General features: G+C 39.2%; 1 long non-coding RNA gene across 1 annotated transcript in view; it reads left to right on the top strand.

Annotated features, from left to right (window-relative positions):
• LOC107970711 (uncharacterized) overlaps positions 1 to 8861 on the top strand; it is a 50335-nt gene extending 41474 nt beyond the window's left edge. The window contains exons 9-12 of the long non-coding RNA XR_010155669.1: positions 1533 to 1705; positions 2060 to 2153; positions 5902 to 6026; positions 8357 to 8861. This is a non-coding gene — a long non-coding RNA (uncharacterized LOC107970711). The remainder of the gene's footprint in view (positions 1 to 1532; positions 1706 to 2059; positions 2154 to 5901; positions 6027 to 8356) is intronic.
• The last annotated feature ends 5046 nt before the right edge of the window (positions 8862 to 13907 follow it).

The following is a 13907-nucleotide window of genomic DNA, read 5'->3' as shown; positions in this document are numbered from 1 at the left end:
TATAATGATCTTCCCTTATGCTCTTTTTTTCCTCTTTACCCCTCACGCCTCATGCCTATCAATTTTCTGAAGAACCTGTATGTACCCAGTGGTGTGGATAAATCGTTATGTATCTGCCTACGCATTGTCAGAAATACAGCAGCCTAAGTAGCCATTCAAGGAATTTAGAGTAAAGTACCGTGGTCAGAATTCAAGATATAGCCACTACAGGATCTGAAATGCCATCTGTTCCAACCGCATGACATCCCCATTCAGCAGGCTCACAAGGCTGGCATAGACAGGAAGAGGGACCCCTCTGTTTTCCTCTACTCTCTTCTTCAACTGAGCAATGAGCAGAAGCTTTAAGTTTGGGATTTTTTCACTATTTTTCCCAAACGCATGAACAGGTTCTTCTCAAACTGCAAGAGTCAATTCAAAATCCAGACAGCTTTCACCACCCAAGGATTCAGGGAAGTGTTTATTTCTTTGTCTCAGAATCTCTTTAAACATGGTAAGGACAAAGTCATAAGAAGTGTGCATGGTATAGAATCAAAGTACCTTTGGCAGTGATATAGGTCTGTTCTGAAATACAGACTCCTGTGCCCATGGCCACTCTGGGAACTCACGTTGTGTGTTCAGGCTAAGGACATATTAATATACACTGCTTTTCTAGCAGCCAACAATGCAGCTGGGAGAAAAACAAATCACTCATTACTGCAAAAAATGTTATTGCCAAATGAAGCATTTCAAGGTTTTACTCTTAAAATGTCCTTTTAAAGCAGAATCTTAGAAAGGACTGCTCAGTTCTACTCCTAGGGAGGGAGACTGAGGCATGGGGAGGTTAAGTGAGTTGCCCAAGGTCACCCAGGAAGTCAGTGAATTAACCAGAAATAGCACCCGGGACTCCTGCCTCCTTCACCACAGCTACCACCACTGGACCACGTTTCCTGATGGCAACAAAGCTTCAGACCACAGCGGTTTGCCAGTAACATCAAATAGCATTTTGCCAGTGTAATTTACCTCTTTCGGAATTAAATAATAATACCATTTTACCTTAATCTATCACCTTTTGTCCCAGAGGAGCCTAAAGTGCTAAGTGCTTTAGTTATGAGTTTTAGAAGCTTACATATAAATCACTTCACACACCATTAAAATGCAGCTGTCCTTGGAGTCAATGTTGCAGCTGTTAAACATAAGTATCCCAACTGTTAAACATTTATTGAGCACCAACAATGTGCTAAATGTTAGAGAGGAGGCAGAATTTGAATTTCAGGAGTTTTGGGGGACTAAGAAATACAGGAAAACTACCTAAAATGTTGATGATGTATAAATAGACATCCGACTATTACTAAAACACACTTCTGTTGCTAGTGAATATAATCATGGGGTCTGAAAAATTGCCTTTGGTTATAGCAAGGACCCTTAGATAAATGCTTTAAAAATGTGAAACATATAGTTCAGACCACAGGCAAAGCTGTTCCAGATTCATTCCAAGGCATGTCACTAATCTTTCCTGATTCCTTATTTTCATTTCTCCTTCCTTGTGTGTTCAGGCACCTACAATGACAAATTGTAAATAGCCACGTCCAATAAGTTTATGTGTAACCTTACCTGACTTTTCCATGGAACTCCATTGTATAACTGGAAGCATTTCTCCATAAGCGGAAAAAAAATGGAACCAGAAGAGAAACAAAGCACATTTGAGCATACAATAAATAATGATATGGTTAGTGTAAAGATAATAATTTTATGGTAAATGGTCAAAATCGATTTATATGTTATACTTTGACAACAGTTCCCACACTATACCCTTTAAAATATGACCTGCCTTAATAAATTCCATGCACCTAGTAGATGCGCAATAGAAATTATGAATGACATTAATCAGGATTACTTTCATTTGCCTGTTTTACACACCAAATGAAAAGTCAAAGGGAAATAAAGGACATTTGAAAGGAATAGAAAATCACAGATGGGGAACTGAGTTTCCACTGTATCTGTCCAGTATTCTATGGCTGAGAAATACTTGAGTTGCTCATACATCGTTTTGTAACACTTTGTACCAAATGATTGCTTTCAGAAATGAACAAGTTGATCTGGTCTCGAGGGAGGAGGAGGCACAGGAACACAGTAAAGGAACCTATCTGAGGAGCTGCAGACATGAACCAACAAAGGTATCACATCATCCAAAATGCATGGTGTGGGAATAGGAACAAGTATATCTTTCTTCCCCCACAGTCCTCTCTATTCTCAAACTAAAACAAAAGCAACGAACAAACAAACAAACAAACCCTGCTTCACTTTGTTGTTTTTGTTGACTCCCAGGTTCACAATGGGGGGATTTCAGGAAGTTTTATATAAACAGCTGCCACCAAACCAAACTGGGGTCTTCTTACCCAGTGCAGGAAAGCCAGACACTGACATCAAGATTTGCAGTTAAAGAAAACGACATTTATTGCATGGTGCCAACCAACCAAGGAGGACGGGCAGCTAATGCTTAAGACCCAAACTCCCAGATGGCTTATAAGCAAGGGTTTTTCAAGGTAAGGATACATTCCAGGAGAGCAGAAGTTGTAGGAAAAATCATAAATCAATACATGGAGGTTAGACATTGGTTTGGCCCAAGGGTGTGATTCTCTCCAGGCCCCTCAGGAAGAAATGCAGAATGAAGAACAGAGACCAGAGTTCAGTCCCCAGGTCTTCCTTCTCCGAGGTCTATGTGATAGCAGTTGGCATTTTCCATTTGGTGGGGATTTCTGAAAAACAACCCAAGAACATATGTTAAGATTTTAACTTTTTGTTTCCAGAGGAACCAAAACAGCTTTTGACGTTGGCTTGCTTAGGAGACTATTGTTAATATCCTCTTGCTTATGTGTTTGCTCACTTACTTTTCAAGGCTAGCTAGGTGCCTAGAATTTACCTTGAAGGGACTCAAGATTTTTTTCTTTATTTCCATGCTTGTGGGGACCTAGCAGGCCCCTAAGAAGGGTCCCTGATCCATCTTACAGCTGATAAAATCTCCCTAGAGGAGGGTAATTTGAAGGGGTAAAAAGACTGGCTAAAATAAATGAAATGTTAATTGTTTTCAAATACTTATACTGTGAGTTAATATAAGGTCTACTCTGAATTTGTAAATAGATTAAAATAATTTGGAATTACTTTTCATTAAGATACACTTTTCAGATGTTAACTTTTCAACACATATGTGTAGTTAAAATACATATAATAGGTATAAGTATAATGGAGAAAACCCAGGTGAGCTGAGCAAAAGTGAAAAGCTCTCAGAAATGTAAATTGGCAAAGTGTTCAACATGGTGCAACTATATGATACCACTACTAGGAAGGCTGAAGGGAGTCTTAGGCTGCATTCACTTATTTGTTTATTCAACATCATTCATGAAGTCTCCAGCTTGTGCCAGGCATAAAGACATAAGGGGAATCTAGTGATGCATAACACATTGTCCTTGTTTCAAGAGCTTAGCATTTTCTGGGAAAAACAGATATAAAATTAAGTAATTAATTTACCATTCAATAGGACACATACCAAAATAAAGATGCATATATACAGTGACATTTCAGAAAAGAGGAAGGGAAAGAGGAGAGGTATTGAAAAAGATGGCCTAAATTCTAAAGAGTGAATAGGATTCCTTCAGGAAAAAGAGGCTCAGAGGTGGGAGGAGTGGATTTTAGAAGCACGGTTTCCCAAAAGAAGGATGATGATTCTTCTGTTCAATTTGGTGTAGGTCAAACCCCACCTGGAAAATGAATTGTGTCCAAATGAGACCCCTTTAATGACAGGATTTGAAACAATCTCATTATGAAACAATTGCAGTCAATGGGAATCCTGAGTCTTCAAGGAAGAAAAAAGAAAAAAAAAATCTCTGTTATCCTCACATATTTAAAGATTCTCATATAAAAGCTTCTCTGAAGAGAACAGCTTGTCCTGTTTAGCTTCAAAGAAGAGAATGAGGAGGAAGGTTGAGGGAAAATTACAGAAAAGCAGACTTTGACTTGACACGTGGAAGGACTTCTCACTAATGCTATTCCCAAATACAATGAGTTGTTTCCATGATTGGAGGACTTGAGGATGTATAAGTTATCCACAGGGATGTTGCAGAGGAAATTTGACCATCATATGGGTGAATTAACTGATATCTATGATCTTTATTTCTCCTGAGAGTCCATAAAAGGTAGTGTAAAACCAGCCCAAATAGTGGTTTACAAGTGCACTGGGTATGTTATGTAAGATTTCTGCTTTCCTGATGAGGCCCCAAAGCTGAGAGCAATGAATAATACAACAAACACAGCATCCCCACAGAATTTTCTAAGAGGTAGACAAAATTGGCTCTGCAACCTTTAGCCTATGGTCCACCACTGCCCTATGTAAGGAAAGGTAAGAAATTCAAGAGAGATTAATCAGAGAGGGAAGGAAATTAGTAGAAATAAGGAGTACTGTGGCATTTCTCTTCCCTTTGTATAATGAAAGAGAGGAGAATGTATCTTCTCCCAAATTCCAAGCTAAGTGAGAGAGGGCAGAAAACCACCTTCTGAGAAAGAAACTGATGATCCGTCACAGGGAAGAGATATCGACCTCCTTACTTAATATTTTTGAACTTGATTAGAGGATGATGCATTAGATGCCATTATAGGACAAATGTTTTATGCAGTGAGATAATTGTTTGGAAATTTGATGTATACCTCTTGGAATCTGAGGAGCATGAAGATCAGTGTATGACTCTTGCCTGAAATCAAGGAGAAAGGAAAACCCTGTCAATGGCACAAATTTTCAAAGTTTGGTATGACAAGGACATGTGAGTTTTTCTGTAAGCCAAATAGAAACTATAGAAGGGAAATGGGCTACAGCCATTATGCAAATGAGATAGGAGAGTTCCCTTGACCCCCTTGTGGGACCTGCAGCAGGGGTGGCTCATTTGCTTGACCACCCACTCAAACCCCTTGCAGAAGAGGGAGCATGCCAGTGAGCAAGTGGAGGAGCCGAGGTGAATGCCTTTGGGAACTGACAGGAACAAACCCTGTACCAACCCGTGGCAGCATCTAGGGGTTGCCCGTGACCTCTGGAGCCCCACAGGGCATGTGTTACAAACAATGCTCTTCTAGCATTTGCCGTCTGCAGATGGCTAAGTGTTAAACCAGCTCAGTGGAGGGTCACGATAACAGCCTTTTACACCCTGCCCTATTGGTACCTGGGTTCTTGTCTGGCATCCAGGAAGAATCAGGTCACATGGACTTGAAGGATGGTAAATTTGGAGATTTTATTGAGCAGTGGAAGTAGCTCTCAGCAGGATGGGGAGCTGGAAAGGGGATAGAATGGAAAGATAATCTTCCCCTGGAGTTTGGCCATCCCCAGCCAAACTCCTCTCCATAGTCTCTGATGTCCAGCTGCCTCTTCTTCTCTCGACATTCAGACACTTCTCTCTTTCTCTGCCAAGCCACTCTGTTCCTCTGCCAGTGGAGTTTGGGGTTTTTATGGACACAGGACAGGGGGTGTCATGGGCCAAAAGGTAACATTCAGGTGGGAAAATGGGGATGTGAAATTCTCATTTAGGGCCATGGGTCCAGGCTCTAGGGTAGAACCCTTGCCAGAGACCCTGCCCTTTTCTACCTAGTATTTCCCTGCCTCCTCTCCATAGCAAAAATGTTTTGCCTTTAAGGGCTTCTTCCTGGCATGAGAAGACCCCAGAATAAGACTCTGAGCAGGAGTTGGGGAAGAACTCTGAGTTCCGGGATAGAGGTCTTCAACATAGGTGCAAGAGACTGAGAGTAGGGAGTGTTTCTTAAAGACACACAAGTTTTCCATGAGAGAGCACTGTATAGCAGAGACCACTAAAAGAGCACTGAAGAATAATAAACAGCCAAGAAACTAATATTTTGCCTTTCCCCTGATTTCCCTATTCTTCTTAGCCAGAAGAGCCTGAAGCAATACTGCAAGTGGGTGCTTTGGTACTGCTTTGAAGCATCTTTCCAGACTCTGCAGTAGCCAAGGCCTGTGACTCCAGTCCCTGAGAAAGTACCATCAGGAGCAATACGTAAGCTTTTCAGGGACAAAGAACCTTGTCCTCTTAATCTGGATTCACAATTCACAATTATACCCCTAGCCTGCCCAACGCCTTTTTCTCAGTCTCTGAGAAGTATTGACTCTCTTTTACCTAAGAGCAGGCATCTGAAAACTACAGCCTATGGGCCAAATCTCTTCTGTTGTGTCCCACAAGGTAACAGTCGCAGTTATATTTTTAATTGGTTAAAAAAATCAATCAAAAGAACAACACTATTTTATAAGATGAGAAAGATATTTAAAATTCAAATATAAATGCCGATGAATAAAATTTTATTGGGACATAGCTATGCTCATTCACTTATGTATTATCTATGACTGGTTTCACATGGCAGAGTTGAGCAGCTGTGAAAGAGCCTATTCTTAGGCAAAGCCTGCAATACTTGTTATCTGAACTTTTACAAAAAATGTTCTCAATCCCTGCCCAGGAAGATTGCCTGAGTCTGTCATCTTACCCCAGCAGCATCCATCCCTTTGTAAATAAGACTTTTGGTAGAAATGGAAACAATTAAAAATATTTATATGCTTTAAAATAATACATTTAATAAAAGGTATCTAAATCCTTGCATATATGACTGTAATACTCCAGTGTGATATTAATTGCTGGTTGTTTAATTCCCTCATTTTAAATGACAGCACAGAGTTTAATCATGGGCATATTCTCAAAAAGCATTCAGAAATAAAGTCCTTATGGGTGTTGCCCCTAACTATACCACAACTCTGAAAGCCACATGGTGGATTTATTTAACCTCCAATTTTTGGGAACACTTAGTAGCATACGTGGGCTAATATTTGTTATGGCTCAATTTACTTTCTCTCTTTTATCCTGGGGAAAGGAATACTTTGCTCCCACACTGTGAGGTTTCTGAGAAAGGGTGAAAAAACTATAATCATTCACTTCTCTTGGGCAAGGCAGGAGTGAAAGAATAACCAATAAACAAATTTATCAAGTGCCCATCTGTGCAGAGTGCTGCATGCTTAATTTAGTTAAATATACACATACATAAAAGGCACAGCCATTATTCCATCGGAGCCTGAGCCTGAAATCAGAATATGAAGGTCAAACTGGGGTGTATTTCTGATTACAGAATGAAATCCTCAGACCAGCTGCTCTGTGTGTCCCACTGGGCTCAGTCTTTCTCTCTAGTCCATCTTTGCTTCCATGTGCTACTGGTTCTGGAGTGCTATGGGGGCCCTCAGAGCATCATTCTTGCCTCCAAACCTTTGTTCGCTCTGAACCATCACCTGAGGTCCATTATCTGCTACATTCCTCTTAAACAAATTTTATCCCACACTCAAATGCTCAGAACAATTCCTACTTCTTTAAAAATATCTCTGCTTGGAGTATTCCGTAGACTCCTCCTTGAATTTCATATTAGCATTTCAACCGTTGAGTTTAGTCTTCTTGTATATCAAGTTTGCATTTTCCTTGAATATTTTATTTGTACTAGTCATAAATTTTCAATTAAATGGGAGCTCTTCATGTTAAAGGCTGCATCTTTATTTCTAGTTAAAAAGTCATACACACACAAACACATAGTTAATTTTCATTATTCACAGATTTCATATTTGTGAATTTGCCTGTTTACTAAAATTTATTTGTAACCCCCAAAACAATACTCATGATACCTTCACTGTCATTCGTGATCATGCTCGAAATAGTGAAAAATTTGAGTCACCCGATACACACATTCTCTGTTTTCTTGTTTCAGCTCTGTAAACAAGTTCTTGTTTCATACTGTAAACAACTGTATTTTTTGTGGTCTATTCAATGGCATGGTTTTGGCTTTTTAGTGCCTTTTGTTAATGATTTCACTGTTTAAAATGCCGCTAAGAATCAGGCTGAAGAGCTGTGTAGCATTCCTAAATACAAGAAGACTGTGATGTGACTTATGCAGAAAATATGTGTTAGATAAGTTTGTTCTGGCATAAATTAGTGGCTGTTGGTTGTGAGTTCAATGTTAATGAATCAACAGTGTATATTAAGTAAGAAATTTTTAAACATAAATCAACCTAAATCAATGTTATTGATTGGTCAAGAAAAATGTGTGACTAGAGGCTCACAGGAACCTAACCCTGTATTTGCCCTAGGAGCAAGTGTTCAGTATTCACCAATTCAGTGTTTGCAGTGATATTATAGAATATAGCTGCTGTGAATAATGAGAATCAACAATATATACATTCCCACCCTCCACTTCAAGAAAAGTGGAGCTGGTGGTGGCTTCTTGGGCATTTGTCTGTACACCTTATGGACTCATGTACTTACAACGAGTAAGTCTTCAGTTGCTCATTCCCCCATTCTAGGAGTCCTGTCCATCTCTGAAAACATGCTGCTGATGTTGGATTAATAGTTAGACAAACAACTAAGAAGATCAGAAGTAACATGCTCCTTGGGTGTTGCAAAATGACTGGACGCTACCTGTCATCAAACCATAGTTTTCTCTCCACTTCAACATAAATCAATAGCCTGCTTTTACCTCAATGATCAGTTGCTGCAGGGGAAAAAAGTAAGCTTCAATTTAGACGCTGTCAAATATATGGCCAACTTGCCACCTCTCTCTTCTCCTTGTTCCTGGAACATGTTGCTAATTGCTATGGTGTTCCTGCCACACTCTGATGTGATTATGGAATCAGCCTCAGCACAATGCTATAGGCAGCCACTAATAAGGGATTGGAGTGGGGAGGCTGATTGAAATTGTTCCCCAAGACAGTAAGCATAATATGTTCTCATCTGCTTTGATAGACTCTAAATTGTATACACAGTGTGGATTTTGTGATACTCAATAAAAAGCTTCTAGGAAAGAGTCCTGAATGGGTTGTATATTACCAAGACATCACATGTAATACAAGATAGTGGCATAAACATGTATTGGCTCCTACTGTGGTTAGGCAGTCTTCACAGTGTATACAGGGAATGTGCTCGCAATAACCTGTACCACCAGTCAACGTTTTCAAGAATGAAAGTTCATCCTGCTGCTTTTCATTGCAAAGAATAGTGAAGTTAGATCACTGTAATTACTATGCCCTATTTGTCCTCTCTCATTTCTCTCCCCTAAACCTGGTTCCTATCATTGCTGTGTGGTATCTCCATTTATAAGGAAGCTCAAAATGCAAACATTGATGCATTTCTTTTATTATATTATAACATCTAATTTAGAATTTACTTAAAATTGTTAGAAAATCTGTTGGACAATGCCAGAAGATATAGTGATACTCTGAATAAATGAATAAATGAGTGAAGGATGCCTTTAAATAAATATGTAGATCAGATTTTTATGAGATATGTTTATTTTGACAGTCCTTTAAATGAATTGAATTTAAAGACTGTTCGGGAAGAAGTTTTTCTTTTATCCACTGTTGCCTTTAACAAATTATGTTGAGTCTTCCTTTTCCATCTGTTGAGGCTATCTTGAGCAGATGACATAAGTTTCCTGGTATTAGGATACTATCTGTATCAGATTTAAGTAGTCCAGTTCAATCTAAAATATAAATAAAATGAAATTCTGTCCTCTATACAGTTTAAAGTTCTGCCTCTCTCATATTGAGCCTGGACCAAGACATCTCAGACAAGTAATGGGAAAAGGGGATGGGCCTGCAGTGGTTGTTCTTGCCTGTAATTCCAGCAGTTTGGAAGGCCAAAGCAGGAAGATCACTTGAGCCCAGGAGTCCACGATGAGCCTGGGCAACATAATGGGACTCTGTCTATATAAAATATTTAAAACATTAGACAAGCATGGTGGCATACACCTGTAGTCCCATCTACTGGAGAGGCTGAAGTGAGAGGATTGCTTCAGTCTGGGAGGTTGAGGCTGCAGTGAGACGTGATCATGCCGCTGCACTCCAGCTCTGGTGCCACTGCACTCCAGCCTTGGTGACAGAGCAATCTCTGTCTCAAAAAAAAAAAAAAAAAGAAAGAAAAGAAAAAAAAGGAAAGGAAAGGGGGATAGCCTCAGTTCTTTCAGTATTCCTTACTTCAATTCCTTATCCACTGGCTCTTTTGCTTCAGGCTCTTCTGGGTACAAGGAGAAGTAAAACTAGAGGAAAAGGCAAAACATTACTTGCCTAGCTATTTATTATTCTTCATTGCTTGTTTAATGGTCTCTGTTACGCAGTGCTCTCTCAGGAAAGGCTTCTGTGTATTCTCAAGAAATACTTCTGTACTAGTCCATTTTCATGTTGCTGATAAAGACATATCCAAGACTGGGCAATTTACAAAAGAAAGAGGTTTATTGGACTTATGGTTCCACATGGCTGGGGAGGCCTCACAATCATGGCAGAAGGCAAGGAGGAGCAAGTCACATCTTACGTGGATGGCAGCAGGCAAAGAGAAAACCTGTGCAGAGAAACCCCGTTTTTAAAACCATCAGATCTCGTGAGACCCATTCCCTATCACAAGTACAGCATGAGAAAGACCCACCTCCATGATTCAACTATCCCTCACTGGGTCCCTTCCACAACACATGGGAATTATTGGAGCTACCAGATGAGATACGGGTGGAGACACAGAGTTAAACCATGTCAATTTCCCCCTTTAGTCTCTTGCATCCATGGCTGAACACCTCTATCCCAGAAATTAGAGTTCTCCCTCAACTTCTGCCCAGAGATTTACTCTGGGGTCCTCACATCCTAGGAAGAAGCCTTTGAAGGCAGGATCTTTTTATATAGAATCTAATTCTCTTCTGCAGTCTCTATTATTTTTACAGGGAAGCTCATGTGTTTTTGTCCTACCAAACTCTGGAAATGTGTGTCATTCACACAGCTTTCCACTCTCCTTGATTTTAGACAACAGTTATACATTGGTTTTCATGCTCCCCAATTTCCAAAAGAATTCCCCAAAAGGCACTGATATGGTTTGGCTCTGTGTCCCCACTCAAATCTCATCTTGAACTGTTAATTCCCATAATCCCCATGAGTCCAGGGAGGAACCAGAAGGGAGGTGATTGGATCATGGGAGCAGTTTCCTCTATGCTATTCTCATGATAGTGAATGAGTTCTCATGAGATCTGTTGGTTTCTTGAGGAGCTCTTCCCACTTCACTCTTTTCTTTTCTCTCTCCTGCCACCTTGTGAGAGGTGCCTGCTTCCCCTTCTGCCATGATTGTAAGTTTCATGAGGCCTCCCCAGCCATGCCGAACTGTGAGTTAATTAAACCTCCTCTGTTTATAAATTACCCAGTCTTGGGTAGTATCTTTATAGCAGTGTGAAAATGGTCTAATAGAGTGTGAAAATGGTCTAATACAGTGTAAAAATGGTCTAATACAGGCACAATCTCTAGGGACTGGAGTCACAGGCTTTGGCTATTTTAGTAGCCAGAAAAGTCCCAAAATAGTACCAAAATTATCGTTCCATCAAAAACTGGAAAGCTAATGCTGCCTTTTAAACCAGTACCCCTCAGGCTTACATTCTTAATTCTGGCCTATAAATTCATAATTTAGTTAAATTATTCTCATTGGCCCTTGACAGACTCAGTCACTGTAAAACTTTCTTCTGAAAAGGGCAATAATTTTGGATAAAGGGCAGGGGGAGGAGACTGTAGAAGTTGGAGCATGGTGTCTGGACCCCTGGTCATCAGATCATCCCTAGAATAATAATCTAAGGAGTAGGCAGAGATTTTTATTACAAGAATTCTAGCAATAAAGACAGGCAAAGCTGAAAAAAGTGACTTTTGCATATGGTAAACAATATGGTTTTGTTTTGCAAAGATAAACTCTGTAAACCAATCTATTTTACCCATTGTGTTATATGAAGTCTTTTTCTTCAAGAGATGTGATGGACTTGGGTTGTGGCCTCATATAAGAGCAAACAGTCTTTCTATAGTGACTCAAGTAACTAACAAGTTTTAAGCCCCTATTATGCACCAAGAATTCCACATAGAGTATTAGATTTATACCACACAAGACCTTTAATACTGACCAACATTTATGACTGGTTTATAGATGACTAAAATGAGGCTCAAACGTGCTGTGTGACTTGTTCAAGCTAGCAAGTGACAAAAGCAAGAGTCAAACCCTGTCTACCTGGCCACCTTACATTATGCTGACTCCTTGCTGACTTATAACCCAAAGACATTAGTAAGTTACACCACTCTCTGAGAGTATGAGGACATAAAGTTTCCAGGATCCAACTGAGAACCAAAGTAAATTTCAAAAAACCTCCAAATAGTTCCAATAAATGAATAAATGCAAATGTCAAGGAATTCAGTACCTTGCACTTTCCTAATGGAAAATTTCACCAGTCATGAAGCAGAGGTGCCCCCCACTTTGATTAGACATCATTTTAATCAATTTGGCTATCTGGTTTTCTAATTCCAAGCAACATATTATAAAAGAAGTCAGGGAGATCCTGGAGAATAGCTGATTTGATAGCTTAACAACTGGAAAGGAAGCAGAAAATAATTATGACATAAGGATGCAAACTATATAGCTGTCTGGGACCATTTAGTGCAGTGACTATACTCTGTTTTATATTGTGGTATAGTAGTTAATTTTGAAAATTAAAATGAGTCATCAAGAAATGCTTAAGTGTTGCTTATCATACTCTGCTTTTTAAAAGCAAGAAAGTTTGTGAAACGCTTTTGAATTTTTTAAATCAAAACTAGTTTAAAATGTTAAAGAAAGTTTGCAATCTTAAAAATGATATATGTCAATTATGGGTAAGTCTTATTCTACCACCTAGCAACACCAGGCACTTTTTCATATGGGTGAGTTCAGGCCAGGTGACCTTGGTAACTATCTCAATAAGTGCTCAAAGTAACTATAAGGCTGCCTATAAGGGCACTGTATATGCATGGAAAGCCCTAGAACTGAGCCAAAAACTCCTTACCAAAGGATTAATGCTTGGAGACACTATAACAAAAGAAAAATGTGAAATCGGAAGCCAGGAAACAGAGTACAAAGTCAGCAATCATTGCTTAAAGTTGAGAAGTTGAGGCAGGAGAAATGTGAACTAGACAATGGGAAAAATCAAGATAAGTCCCAAAGATACAAAAGGATATTAAAAAGAGAATTTTGCACATTAGAGTGTTTCACTGTTATATGAAAGCCAGAATGGTGCTTTTCCCTAGTAGTAGACTCCACTGGTCTTCATGTCTGCTCAAACCCCATATATAATGAGCAACTCTGGAAGCATCTCCAATCTACTCCAGTGCCTTTGTTTTTCAGACTCCTGGGTTTAACTCTTTCCTTTTACTTTCTTATTTTGTGTGGGGGTGCTGGACAAGATGGCCCCAAACAATTTGGCTCAGACTATACAGTTTATCTTTTGATAATGTGTATTCTAATATGACTTTGTCTCTAATCCAAGCTTCTGCCTCACTATTCTACACAAATGTTTAAAGTTAAATTGTGACATTATAAGAATTATAAAAAAAGATACAGATATTATATTAGACTTTGCAATATATTTCTCAGGTCAAAAATTCTCTCATGTCTCCATAAAAACATTATCTCAGAAATACCAATATCTCAAATATGTAAAAAGTGCACTGTGGGTAAGAACCAAGCCTAATCTAGCCTAATTGATTTTCTGCCTTGGTGATTAAATATGTTTGATTGCCATAAATTAAAGCCACACCCCAATGTTTCTATACTCCAGTTAAAAGGTAATGATGGCTCAACTATAGACTCCCCAACTATTTATTCTTGTCTTGAACTTACATTGCTAAAAATGTAATTGGTAAAGAAAACAATTACTCAACAACCTTTAACTTTATTTCCAATGTATTTCTAGTTAATTTTTTCTAACTACTTTTAGAGCCCTTTTCCGTGAGACCATCTGTAGCCCCTTCTCTACCTCTGTGTTCTTAACCTTCTAAAGTCCTGAAGAAATGGTCATTTCCAGTTTATTACCACACTTTT

The sequence above is a fragment of the Pan troglodytes genome, chromosome 2 (genome assembly GCF_028858775.2).
Source record: "Pan troglodytes isolate AG18354 chromosome 2, NHGRI_mPanTro3-v2.0_pri, whole genome shotgun sequence".
In the NCBI taxonomy this organism is placed as follows: domain Eukaryota; kingdom Metazoa; phylum Chordata; class Mammalia; order Primates; family Hominidae; genus Pan; species Pan troglodytes.
Note: the sequence above shows the minus strand (reverse complement) of the source record. Positions and strands in the feature narration are given on the sequence as shown.